Here is a 14,102-nt window from a genome sequence, read left to right as displayed (position 1 = left end):
CTGCATTCTCGAAAGAAGGCGTATCAAAACTAAGCATTACTCCTGGGAATGGTTTAGTCATGAAGAGCAGGCCAGAAAAACTACCAATGAGTGACTAAGGGAATGAATGGAAGGCCATTGCCGTTCTCTCTCCACAGAGCCCTGCATAAAAGACAGTCATTTCCTAACACACAGAACTGTCTTCTGAGGTATTGCTACTCTCTTCGTCTTCCCCTCCAGGCTACCCATCCGCCCCAGCACCCTCCTTTGAACAGCACTTGCTTTTTTCTCCCACTTCTATTAGCTGAGCTTCACCATCTGGTGTAGAGCTTGAGGCTGATATGGGAAGGTAGGTTGGAGCCAAAACTGCTTGGGAATATTGGGGCTATAGCTGCGACATCATCCCTGGTTGTATGCTTAAGGAAATTACTAGGGCCACAACGCCCTTGAGATGACATCTGCTTGGTTTATGCCCCTCTCTTCCTTCGCCTTTGTTTACTTTTCTATCAGTTTTTCATGATGTGTTTATAGGGCTCCATGTCGCGTGCTGGCATTAGCAAGCAAGGGCAAACTATAAGCCCTGCCTCATGTGCCTCTTTAGTCAAAGCAAAGTGGAACTCTATACCAAGGAGACTCTAGTTGCTGTTTATAGCTCCCAGAGGGTCAAGGGGAGATATTTCCACTAGTGAAGATTGTTGTCCCCGGCTGGACGAAGACTTGCTATCCGCAGCCACTTCCAACGTCTTGCAGATTGTAAAAACCAGGATCAGCGCTGAGCGTCGCTCTCCTCGCTCGAACTACAGCTCCCAGGATGCCCCGCGACCGGGGAGTGCGCACGCGCGTCCGTAGCGGAGGGGGAAACTGGCCGCACGGACAGAGCCGTCGGATTGGGGCAGCAGCCGGCGAGTGGATCCGGCAACTCCCAAGAATCAGACGCAGGCGGACCGGCGGGTGCCGGGTGCTGGAAAACGAAGGCCAGGCTTTCCCCGCGGGTCTGTGAAGGTCAGCAGCTCCAGCGGGTGCCAGTCAGGTACGCTCGGCCCGGTGCTTTCCAGGAAGTCCGTCTGCAGGCGCAGACAGGGAGTCGCACCGGCCATGGTGGCTGAGGAGGGAGAGGTTTCTGTCTTCCAGACGCCAGCCCTGGCCTCCTTACCTCCTGGTCTCTCCGGGAGCGGGGAGGCGTTGGGTGCTGTTTTGGGGGGCGAACGGGCCCGATCCGGGGCCGTGGGGCACGCTGGGCGTCGCCCGGAGGCGCGCTAACCCCCGGCTGCTGATGAATCACTCGGGGGCCCAGCCTTCTCGGGTTCGGGACCGGCCCCTTCCCCTCCCGCCGGAGCCCGCGCCTGTCGAAGCTGTGCGAGCTCGCCGTGCCTACTCGCCCCTTCCACTCCACCCAGGCGTAGCTGGGGGAACGATCCTCGTAAAAGGGTGTTCTCACCCAGACTCCTGCAAAGGCTTCTGCTAGTTGAAAGTTAGAAAGAAAGAAAAGAAAAAAACCTTAGGTCACACCCTTGGGTGGGGGGGGGGGCACTAAAATCTGGCTGGTCTTGCATTCATCGGTTTTGATCTATCTCCTTTGCCTTAAAATAAATTCCTGGCTCCTGCGCAGCACAGCTGTATCCGGCTGTGAAGTTTGTGTGTTGATGTGTTTTGAGGACATGACTGGGTCGTTGTATTTTTGCTTATGAGGTTGGTGTCTTTCCTCTGCAAGCCTTCAATCTAATTACAAACAAATGGGAAACAGCCACTTTTTTTTTTTTTTAATGTTTTAGTTAAGAATTTCATTTCCAACTTGCCGTTGGCTTCTCTTAAAACCAAAAGTCGTCTGGTAATGAACTGCAGTAAAATTTATCCCAGGAGGTCATACTTGAACAGGAAATAAGCCTGTGGAGATTTAAGTTAGTTATGTGCAGCCTCCCTTGGGTTGTAACATTTTCATGCAGCTCATGTTTCTTTCTCTGAGAATCCTTCAGATTAATTTTTTGGCAGATTAGGTTGATTAATTAATTGGCCTGTCAAAAAAATATATCGGGCTTCGAAAAATAGTTTTCTCTAGCCTCATTTACTTTTGCTAGTCTCTTCCTCCTAGTCTTTGGCACATTTTACCCTACCACTTCTTTCAGAGTCCACAGTGCTTTTATTATAATATTTAAAATCCCCTTTCCAACTCATTTCTAGCGAAGAAACAAAAAGATAATTAAAATGTAAGATCCAGTATATTCTAAATCTTTTAGCCTGCTTGCTCTCCAACCACTCAGGATTCCTAATTTGCTCTTTATTTTACTTTTTAAAGTAATCTCTGCACCTCACTTGGGGCTCAAACTCACTACCCGAAGGTCAAGAATTGCATGCTGTACCTACTGAGCCAGCCAGGTGTCTGGAGTTTGCTCAACTTTAAAATGAGGTTATCGGACCAGGTGACCCCAAGATTATTCTAGCCCTAAATGTCTCTGATTTTTAGAATTCATTTATTCTCTTCATTCAGGAAGTATTGGCCACATTTGTCATTCCAAGTCCTGTGGTAGGCCTGAAGGAACAAAAATGATTTCCTTAGGATGTTACTGTCCCAGTGCTCAATTTCTTTTTTCTTTTTTATTATTTTTATTTTAAATTTATTTATTTTTGAGAGAGAGAGTTGAGCTGGGGAGGGGCAAAGAGAGGGGGACAGAGGATTGGAAGCTGGCTCTGTGCTGACAGCAGAGAGCCTGATGCAGCTCTGAGTCACAAACCATAAGATCATGACCTGATCTGAAGTCTGATGCCTAACCTACTGAGCCATCCAGATGCCCTCTTTTTTTTTTTTTTTTTTTTTAAGATTTTTTTATGTAATCTCTACACCCAACATGGGCCCAAACTTACAACCCCAAGATAAAGAGTTGCATAATCTTCCAACTGATCCAGCCAGGCGCCCCTCAGTTTCTTTTAATCATATTTTTTGACTAATTTAAAAGTTTTGTGGTATACCCTCCAGGCCAAATTATTTTGCAATTAAAAACTTCACCTAAAGTTAAATACATACATAAAGTTAAATACGTAAATACATACATAAAGTTAAATACGTGCAGGTCACATCCCATTACAATGATTGGTTTTCACTCTATTCAGAGACTTTTCAAGTCTCAGCTACTGGTCCATTTAAATAAAGCGTAGGTTCCCTACAACAGAAAGGACTTGAAGGGTGTAGGGTGGTGCTCTCAGACTTTAATATGCATAACTGACCCGGGATCTTGTAGGTTTAAGGAGGGTCCCTGCATGTCACATAAGGAATGCTGTAGTCTCTCACACTGTATATATTTATTTATTAATGTTTTATTCTTGAAAGAGAGGGCGTGAGTGGGGGAGGGGCAGAGAGAGAGAGAGAGAGAGAGAACAGAGGACTGAAAGTGGGCTCTGCGCCGACAGCAGCAAGCCCGATGTGGGGGCTTGATTGAACTCACAAACTCTGAGATCGTGAACGGAGCCAGAGTTGGACACTCAACCGACTGAGCTACCCAGGTGCCCCTCTCACACTTTAAATATCAAGGATGGGACGTTTTATGACTGGTGCTGATTACTGTGATACTAGATACATAGCAATGGCTTTTCTCAGTTCTCAAAATTTTTAAAAATAATCCTCTCCATTCTCACAAAAATAATTGCCTTCACAAGTTTTTTCTATTCTTTCTCCTTTTTTCCTCCTCTCTTCTTCTTTTCTCTTTGCTGTGTACTTTGAGCTTTTTTTCCCTCTCATCCTCATCCATCCTCAGCTGTTTTCATTCCCATTAATTCAGTATTTCACTAATTCAACAAATACGTGTTTTGCCCCATCCTGTGCAGGGCGCTGTCATAGGCTTCTAGTGAATACAGACATATAAGACCTGGGTTTTGTCTGGGAGCTTACTCTCTCTGATACTGGGCACGTGTACTTGTTTATAGTTCAGAGCACTGTATGAGCCCTGTGTAGCGAATAAAAGCCTGCAGTGGGTGTTAAGGAGAGATCTTTTACAGTTGTGGGGGTGGACAACAAATGAAATCACCTTTTTTTCAACTCACTTCCCATCACTGTCCCTAGGCTATAGTCTCTGTACTATTTGGTTGTGTGACAAATGTACATAGAATACAGTAAGATTTTGTAAATTTATTTATTTGGATTCTGGGGTGAGCTGGCTATATGAAAATCATTTAGAGCAATAGCAGGGGAGTGAGAGGCAATAAGGGATAAAAATACACCTGGAAAGAGACCAAAAGAGGGAGGGGAAAAGATGAAGAAAAAGAGACCAAGGAGGACCTAGTAAAACAATAGGAGAAAATGGTTCTGTGGCTTTTCAAGTGTCAGTCCGATGTACCAATGTAATAGCTCTTGTTATTTAGGCTCTGTTATCTTTTAAAGATCAAATTAGCTGGGAAACTATTCATCAAGCTTTTCAATTGCTCTTAAATTTAAGTATGTGTGGACTCTGTCTTGATTAAAATAGTTGAGGGCAATACTTGAGGCTGTCATAATGGCTAAAGCACTGTTCTGTCAGTGACTTTCCTTGAAGACATTTGATTTACATGTCTCACTTATACTCCTTTAAAAAAAAATTTTAGGGGTGTCTGGGTGGCTGAGTTGGTTGAGCATCTGAGTCATGATCTCATGGTTCATGGGTTCAAGCCCCGCATCAGGCTGTGTGCTGACATCTCAGAGCCTGCAGCTGCTTCAGATTCTGTGTCTGCCTCTCTCTCTGCCCCTCCCCTGTTCATGCTTTGTCTCTCTCTCAAAAATAAATAAAAATATTAAAATTAAAAAATATATATATATATGTAAAAGTATTTTATTCTTTTAAGTAATCTCCACACCCAACGTGGGTCCTGAACCCACAACCCCTGAGATCAAGAGTCGCAGGCTCCACTGCCAGCCAGCTGCCCCATTTATTCTCATTTTTATCTCAGATTCACACAACTATAAGATCTTATTGAGAGGAAAATGCTATAGAAAACAGAAAAGTCTGCTTGACCTCTAACAGTCCATTAGGTACATATTGAAATTGTGAAGAACCAAACTAGATTTGCTATTTATGAAAAATGAAACATGAACATGTATACTATATGTATCTGCCTGTATGTGTCTGTAATCCGTTGTTATTGGCAGTAATAGAGATGTGAATAATCCAGAGTGGCAAATAATTGAAAATGTATGTGTCTATTCTGTCGTATTCTAGAATTTTATTTGAAACAAAATCATTAGCTTTTATCTTGAAGCAGAGTGCTACTTTGTATTTTTATTGAGGTATAATTAACATTCAGTAAAATGCTGAACATTCGTATGTTACGTGTCCAGTTCGAGGAGTTCTAAAGTTTTATACACTGTAACTTCAGCCAAAATAAGATAGAAAACATTTTCATCACTATAGAAAGTTTCCTCATGATCCTTTCCAGTTTCCCTCACCTACCCTCCTCCAGTGGAGGCAACCACTTTTGACTGTATTTCTGATGCCGTAGATTTGTTTTGCTTAGTCTTGGACTTGACATAAATGGTCATACAGTATATGCTTTTTGTGTGTGTCTGGCTTCTTTAATGTAATATAATGTTTTTTTGTTTTTTTGAGAGGGGACTTGGGAGAGAGCGAGTGAATAGGGGACAGGGGAGGGGGAGAGAGAGGGAGGTATACAGAGAATCTCAAGCAGGCTTCGCACTGGCTGCACAGAGCCAGAGCCAGACATGGGGCTCCATCTCATGAACCGTAAGACCGTGACCTGAGCCAAGATCAAGCTCAACCAACTGAACCACCCAGGCGCCCTTGTAATATAATGTTTTTGAGATTCATCTTTGTTGTGTATATCGGTGCTTGGTTCTTTTTTATTGAAGACTAGTATTCCATTGTATGAATACACCCTAATTTCTTTATCTGTTCTGTTCTTGATGGATGGTTGGGTTTTTTTCCAGGATTGGGTTATTAGAAATAAAGTTGTTGTGAATATTTGCTTTATAAGTCTCTTATGGATAGATGTTTCCATTTCTTTTGATAAACACCTAAGAGTGGAATTACTGAGTTATAGGGTAGCTGTATGTTGAACTTTATTAAAAAAACCACCACACAGTTGTCCAAGGTGGTTTGTATATGACTTCCAGTTTCTTCACATTTTTTATGTTGCCTAATTTTAATGCTGTCAGCCTTTTTTGTTTTACCACACTAGAAGCTGTAAAATGGCACCTCAGTATGGTTTTAATTTGTATTTTTTTTGATTAAAAATATTGAATGCTTTACTGTGTAGCAGTTGGTTTTACTTGTGAAGTATCAGTTAAAGTTTTTGCCTATTTTTTTTCCAATGGATGGTTCATCTTTTTTATTGCTGTTTGTAGGAGTTATTTATATATTCTAAAAATTTTTTTAATGTTTATTTACTTTTGAGAGAGAGACAGAGCATGAACAGGGGAGGGTCAGAGAGAAGGAGACACAGAATCTGAAGCAGGCTTCAGGTTCCGAGCTGTCAGCACAGAGCCTGATTAGGGGCTTGAACTCATAGACCATGAGATCATGACCTGAGCTGAAGTCGGATGCTTAACCAACTGAGCCACCCAGGCGCCCCCATAGGAGTTCTTTATACATTCTGAGTATAAGCCCTTTGTTAGATATGTATTTTTTACCCAGTCTGTGCCTTTTCTGTTTATTTTCTTGATGATGATGTGATAAGCAGAAATTTTTACTTTTTATAAAATTTTTACCATTTTATCAGTTTTTAATTTTATGGTTAGTGTTTTTGTGCCTAGCTCCAGGGTTGCAGAGATATTCTCAGTTTTATTCTAAAAGCATTCTTGTTCTAGATTTTACATCTAGGTCTGTGATCTGTCGCAGATTAATTTTTGTGTCAAGATGGGAGGTAGGGGTTTAGGTTCATTTTCCCTCCGTACAGGTATCTAGTTGTTCTAGCAATGTAGGTTTAAAATTTTTTTTCCCTTTCTCCATTAGATCAACTTGGTATTTTAACCGAAAATTAATAGAGCTACTTTGTATTTTGGTTGTGCTTTTATTTTTAGTTTCTTAAGCATGGGCCCTGTATCTTTAAACACAAAAGGAAAATACAAAAAAAGACTTTTATGCACCTCTTTGAGACTGTAGCTACATTGAGATTGATCCAGGGCTGGTTACCATATATTTTCTGATGGAGGAACGTTAATAATGAATTTGAATTTGAAATGGCTTTCCTGCAGTTGAAGTAATGGATGCAGTGTTAGTTTCAGTATTGCTTGTACCCTATCCATAAGCCAGGCTGATACGGGGGGAAGGAAGGAGATTGAAGCTCGGAGAGATCATCTAGGACTCTATTAGAGCAAGCTGTAGAGACCTACAAGAAAATTAATATTTTCTTGTTTATTGATTGGTCAAAATAGATGTAAATATATATAATCCACGTGTTTTAGTTTCCATCTTTCTACTACACTACTCCAGTCCAGTCCTTCGTGACAAACAGTTCCTGAATGTGTCCTGGAATAATTTCTAAGGAGACAGGTTGGTTATTGTTTCTACCAGATTTTATTGACTGATAACACAAAGCAGTATTATTTTTTTTATTCTTTAATGCTTATTTTTGAGAGAGAGAGAGACAGAGTGCGAGTAGGGGAGGAGCAGAGAGAGGTGGAGACACAGGCTCTGAGCTGTCAGCACCGAGCCCCATGTGGGGCTCAAAACTCACCAGTGGTGTGATAATGACCTGAGCTGAATTCGGACGGTTAACTGACTGAGTCACCCAGGTGCCCCGAAAGCAGTATTATTATTATTTTTCTTATTTTTTATTTTTGAAAGAAGTAGTATTTTTTAAAGACATCACCTCAACTATATTACTCCAGTGTAACTGTTTTAATTTTTCCTCATTTCCTTCCAGGTTTTGTTCATCCATTTACATATTTTTATATGGTTGTAATCATAGTGTATCTGTTCTTTTCTGTTCAGACATTGAGTGATAATCAGTAAACACTTTGCCACATGTGTGTCATCCTTGTTGTCATCCTTGTGTGTGTCATCCTTGTTAGTAAAGACACAGCTGGAGACAGAGACTATACCAGTTGGAGAACTTAGCAGTGGGGAATCTTAAACCCAAGCTTAAGTAAAATAGAAGCAAAGTTAAGATTTTCAAAGACATGTTACCCCTCTATGGAAATATAGGACAACTCTGGTTTCCTTATTTTCTCTCTTTAATATGTAACAGCTTTATTGAAATTCACATCCCATATAAGTCACTCATTGCAAGAGTACTGGTCAGTGAATTTTAGTATATTCACAGAGTTGAGCAATCATCGCCACAATCCATTTTAGAACATTTTCATCACACCAAAAAGAAACCCCCTACCCATTAGCAGTTGCTACCCGCTTTCCCCAGTCCCCACCAACCTAGGCAACCATTAATCTGTTTCTGTCTGTATGGGTTTGCCTATTCTGGATATTTCATAACAATGAAATCATACAGTATAGTCTTTTGTGACTGATTTCTTTTGCCTTTATACTCTTAATAATTTGAGAATATTGAAATACGGACAAGCAAGTTTCCTTCACAGATGTGCACGCTTTTTGACCTGTAAAGGTATACACTCCCTCAGGTACATATGCTCAAACACCTACACCTACTCATTAAAAAACACAAACACACCAAGACAAGCATACAGACTAAGGTAACTGATAGAGATAACCCTTTCCAAATAAACAGTTTCATATCAGAACATATCTAAGCACTAATACCACTACAAGTACATCTAGGTGAACACAGTTCCTGAAGTGTGTAAGAGAAGACGGTTGACAGCGTGGCAAGCTGGGAGAAAATGAGGGCTCACACAAGACAAGAGACATTAGAATGTGATGGCAAGTTGAATTTATTTAACGTGTACAGAAGCAACAGTCTGACATTTATTTAATATGTATATAGGCATACAAGTAAGAGTCTTGGAGCTCCTTAGTCTATTGCATAGCAGTCCCTTTGAGCAGGATGTTATTAATTGTAATTATAAGGTAAAGGATTTCCATATGGAAAACTATAACGAACAGAATATTTTGGTTCTCTGGGTGTGGTGTTACCATTTTAATGAGTCGTTAAGGAATATTTCTTTGATATGCATACAGTGAAAAGAGATGAGTCCCCTCAAATGTATACATTATAAGTCTGGCATCTATTCAGGCAGCTCTTTCCCTGGAGCAGGCATGGCACAATTTGAAATAATAACCCCAAGATTTATTTTTGGTCTTGGTGGGTAATTATTAACCCAAGTTAGTATTCTTTTTAAAAAAAATTTTTTTTCAACGTTTATTTATTTTTGGGACAGAGAGAGACAGAGCCTGAACGGGGGAGGGGCAGAGAGAGAGGGAGACACAGAATCTGAAACAGGCTCCAGGCTCTGAGCCATCAGCCCAGAGCCTGACACGGGGCTCGAACTCACGGACCGCGAGATCGTGACCTGGCTGAAGTCGGACGCTTAACCGACTGCGCCACCCAGATGCCCCAACCCAAGTTAGTATTCTTAAAGAATTCTTTTGTTTCCTTGTTTGTTTCCTCTTTAATATAGCCACTGGGGTATTATACCTGCTTAGTGGGAGTGTGGGAGTAGGTGGGGGTGGGATGGCAGTGGGGCAGAATGCTTAATTAGATTAGGAAATGTCAATAAATATGTGATTATTTGACAGGCACCCATTTTCACCTCGGCAAGGCCTTGTTAGTTATCAGCACACCCTTTACACCTGCCTTTCCTTTGCCATTTTGTTTGAGCCCCCATTATTACTTCTTATCAAACCATCTCTAACTTTCCTTAGACATCAGACTGCGTTCCCGGGTGAACTCCTGGGTATAGTTTGCTCTCCAGAGTGTAGTACTCATCCCTGCATTCAGCCCCTTAGCCTTCCCCCTGCCATATCCTCTTCTTCCCCCTCCCCCCAACCCCAACTGCCAAAACCTTAGCTCTGGTGTATATTTCCTTTTGAGTAGGATACCAGGGAAGGCTCTTCAAAGAAATGTTGTTTGAACTGGTCCCTGAAAGATGCGAAAGGATTTGAACATGAGAAAAGGGGAGAAAGGTATTTCAGGTGTAATGAACATTGTGATCTGAGGGTTGGAGGCAGAAAAGCATGGAACTGTACTTCTTTCACCAGAAAACAGGGTGTGTGAAGATCACTCCTTCCCCTTTACTTTTCTTCCACTCCTTTCCCTGGCTCCCTTCTCATTCCTCCCCCACCCCCAGCATGTACTTTGATCTCTTTGCTTAGTATATACTTCTCTTCTATCTAGCTAAATCTATCCTTCCCTGACAACCCACAGTGATCTCTGAACTTCTCTAGTACTAATTACCAGCCCCATTCTTTTGTCAGTTAATTTTATATTGCTCTGATTAAAAAAAAAAAAAAAAAGCTTTGTGTGCATGTCTCATTTTCAAATAGAGTGTGTTAGTCAAGATTCTTAGGTCTCAGGGAACACAACCCACTTAAAGCTAGCCTTTCACAAGGTATGGTGGCAGGGCTGGGAGTTGTAGTGGATTGTTATTGTAAGACAACTGAGCTCCCTTATAGGTAGCTGGGTTCTCAGCTGGAACCCAGAGCAGGCCCTTGGAAAGCCCCTGTGCTCCCTCCTCTGTCTACAGTGTACATGGATTCTCCTCAGCCTGGTTCTGTGCCTGTGCTCCATTATAGGACGTTGATTTGGATTTTTATGAATACTTTGCGTTACAGTATTACCTATCTTTTTTTTTTTTTTGTAAGTAATCTCTACACCCAATGTAGGGCTCAAACTCATGACCCTGAGATTAAAGGTCTCACACTCTTCCAACTGAGCCAGCCAGGCGCCCCATAATATTACCTCTCTTGATTACTGAGTTTTTTGGCACTCTTAAATCTTGCACCTGAGGCAAGTGCCCTTCTCTGTCTCCCTAGCCCCAGTCTGTTGCATCCTCTCCTTTATGGGCTGGCTTTCTCCGCTTTCGAGGCTTGTGCTTACCCCTTAGCTTCAGCTTAAATGTGGCTTAAACTCACTATGATGCTGCTCCTAGACTGATGACATGTGATCTCTCAGTTTAGATTTTGTTTCTTAGCTTTCCATATTCCTGGTGAAGAATTGGATTTGATCTTTCCTACTTGGGCTAGGGATCCCCCCCTGTACCAAATATCTGGGAGGGAGGAGGCATTGATGGTTGCTTAGGCTGTATACTAAACAGGGCCTAGGGTAAAGGTTGTCCCACGCAAGGAGGCTTAGGTTTGGACATCCTCGAATATGCTTGCTTTGGTACCTGAGATCAGAGGGAAGTGAGTATGCCTTAACTTTTTTGTACCTGCACTGCATCCAGCAGATTAACAGCTGAAAGGTGCCTGTGTCTCTTATTTAGTACCTGTTTATTGCTATGATTCTCTAACCATTTGACCATTAGGATTAACTTTGGGCATAACAGACTAATCAGAACAATATTTTTAATGTTTAAAATAAATTACTGAAATGTGTTTTATCATCACTTGGATGATTTCTAATTTTAGAACAAATTAACTTTTTTAAACATTTTTGAAACTTATTTTCTGGTTCAGAAAGAAAGGGAAAATAGAATGTTGATAATCAATTGAGCAAAAAGTGATAATCAGCCTTTGTTGACTGACCACTGGTCCAAATAGGGTGTGGTTAAATCAGTTACTCTCATCATCGATTTCAAAGCTTACTGATCCCCCCCCCTTATTTTATTATACATTTATTATCTATTATGTTGCAGGCCCAATGATGGTCTGATAATATAAAAATAAGTCTTCAAAGTCCTCATAGCCTGTAAAGGAAACAGATATGACATAGCTGATTATAGTATGGTGAGATAAATTTTGGTAGAAGTGGGGCAAGGTGGTGACTTAGCACCTCCGTTCTACTGTTGTCTTTGTGTAAATCTATCTTTCACATTTTTTTTTTTTTTTTAGTTTATGTATTGATTTTGAGAGAGAGCATGCATGCTTGAGCAGGGGAGGGGCAGAGAGAGAGGGACAGAGAGAATCCCAAGCAGGCTACATGCTCAGCTCAGAGCCCTGGCCCGATCGATCTCATGAGCAGGCTTGATCTCACAATGATGAGATCATGACCTGAGCTGAGTTAATGAATGACCTGAGCAGAAATCAAGAGTTGGATGCTTACCCGACTAAGCCACCCAGGCTCCCCCATCTCTCACTTTTTTATATTCTCTTTTTTAGTCTTTATCTCTCTCATCCAGTCTCTGCAATCAACTGTATTGTATGGATCACAGCATAGTAATATCTCATATACCTAGTATGAGCTATGAAGTATTTCTTAAAAATGAACTTTGAGAATAATTAATAATGACTTTATTAGCTAACAGCAAACCCTTGCTCTATGTCAAGAACTGTTCTAAGTGATTTATATGTATCCATTTAATGAATCAATATATCAGCCTCATGAGATAGGTACTGTTATTATTTTTGTTTTGCATATGAGAAAACAGAGGGACAAAAGATAGTTGACTCTGTTGTCCAAGGTTATAAACTGACATCTTTGTAGGAAGGTTGAAATATTTTTTTAATTTATTTTTTAAAAATTTGTAATGTAGAGAGAGAAAGGGAGAGAGAGAGAGCGCACATGCACATGTGTGCATGCAAGTGGGGGAAAGGCAGAGAGAGAGGGAGACACAGAATCTGAAGCAGGCTCCAGGCTCTGAGCTGTCACCACAGAGCCTGATGAGGGGCTTGAACCCAGGAACCACAAGATTATGACCTGAGCTGAAGTCGGAGGCTTAACCCACTGAACCACCCACACACCCATTAAATCTATTTTAAATGTCATTGTTTAAAAGTTTATTTATCTTGAGAGAGAGTGAGTGTGATCAGGGGAGGGAGAGAGAGAATCCCAAGCAGGCCCCCTACTGTCAACATGGAGCCTAATGCAGACCTCTGTCCCATGAACCCTGAGATCATGCCCTTAGCCAAAATCAAGATTCAGAAGCTTAACTGACTAGGCCACCCAGGTGCCCCTAAGTGTCATTTTTTGTAAAAAGTATTATAAAGTTTTTCCTTCCTTCCTTCCTTCCTTCCTTCCTTTCTTTCTTTCTTTCTTTCTTTCTTTTTCTTTCTCTCTCTTTCTCTCTCCCCCTCCCTACCTCTCTTCTTTCTTTCTTTCTTTCTTTCTTTCTTTCTTTCTTTCTTTCTTTCTTTCTTTCATCATGGTAAGTGTACTGTTTAATCCCCACCATCCATTTCAGCCATCCCCCCACCCACCACCCCTCTGGTAACCATCTGTTCCCACCAACATCCTAGAATTTGTATTCTCCACCTGGGAGATTTCAGTGCTGCAAATGGCAAGATTTCATTCTTTTTTATGGTTGAATAATATTCCATTGTGTATATATACCACATCTTTAACCCTTCATCTATTGATGGATACTTGGGCTGCTTCCATAGTTTGGCTATTGTAAATAATGCCGCAATAAACATAGAGGTGCATGTATCCCTTTGAATTAGTATGTTGGTATTCTTTGGGTAAATACCCAAATTCCTGGATCATAAGGTAGTTCTATTTGTAACTTTTTGAAGGACCTCTGTACTGTTTTCCACCGTGGCTGTACCAGTTTGCATTCCTACCAACATTGCACAAGGAATCCTTTTTCTTCACATCCTCTCCAACACTTGTTTCTTGTCTTTTTGATTCTAGCCATTCTGACAGGGGTGAGGTGATACCTCATTGTAGTTTTGATTTGCATTTCCCTGATGAGGAGTGATGTTGAGCATCTTTTCATGTGTCTGTTGGCCATCTGTGTGTCCTCTTTGAAGAAATGTTTGTTCATATCTTCTGCCCATTTTTATTTGGATTATTTGTTTTTTGAGTGTTGTATGAATTCTTTTTATATTTTGGATACTAACCCTTTATCATATATATGTTTTGCAAATCTCTTCTTTCATTCTGTAGGTTGCCTTTTAGTTTTGTTGATTGTTTCCTTTGCTGTGCAGGAGCTTTTTATTTTGATAGAGTCTCAATGGTTTATTTTTACTTTTATTTCCCTTGCCTCTGGAGACATATCTAGAAAAATGTTGCTATGGCCAGTGTCAGAGAAATTACTGACTGTGCTCTCCCCAAGGACTTTTATGGTTTCAGGTCTCACATTTAGGTCTTTAGTCCATTTTGAGTTTATTTTTGTGTATGTGAAAGAAAGTCCA

General features: G+C 41.0%; 1 protein-coding gene across 1 annotated transcript in view; it reads left to right on the top strand.

Moving 5' to 3' along the window:
- The first annotated feature begins 831 nt into the window (after positions 1-831).
- The window catches only part of TMOD3 (tropomodulin 3), an 82,641-nt gene continuing 69,370 nt past the window's right edge, over positions 832-14,102 (top strand). The window contains exon 1 of the mRNA XM_047863551.1: positions 832-1,009. The gene's annotated coding sequence lies outside the window, so the exon portion shown is untranslated. The remainder of the gene's footprint in view (positions 1,010-14,102) is intronic.

Source organism: Prionailurus viverrinus, chromosome B3 (assembly GCF_022837055.1).
Source record: "Prionailurus viverrinus isolate Anna chromosome B3, UM_Priviv_1.0, whole genome shotgun sequence".
Lineage (NCBI taxonomy): Eukaryota > Metazoa > Chordata > Mammalia > Carnivora > Felidae > Prionailurus > Prionailurus viverrinus.
The sequence above is the reverse complement of the archived record's forward strand: the minus strand, read 5'-3'. Positions and strand labels throughout refer to the sequence as shown.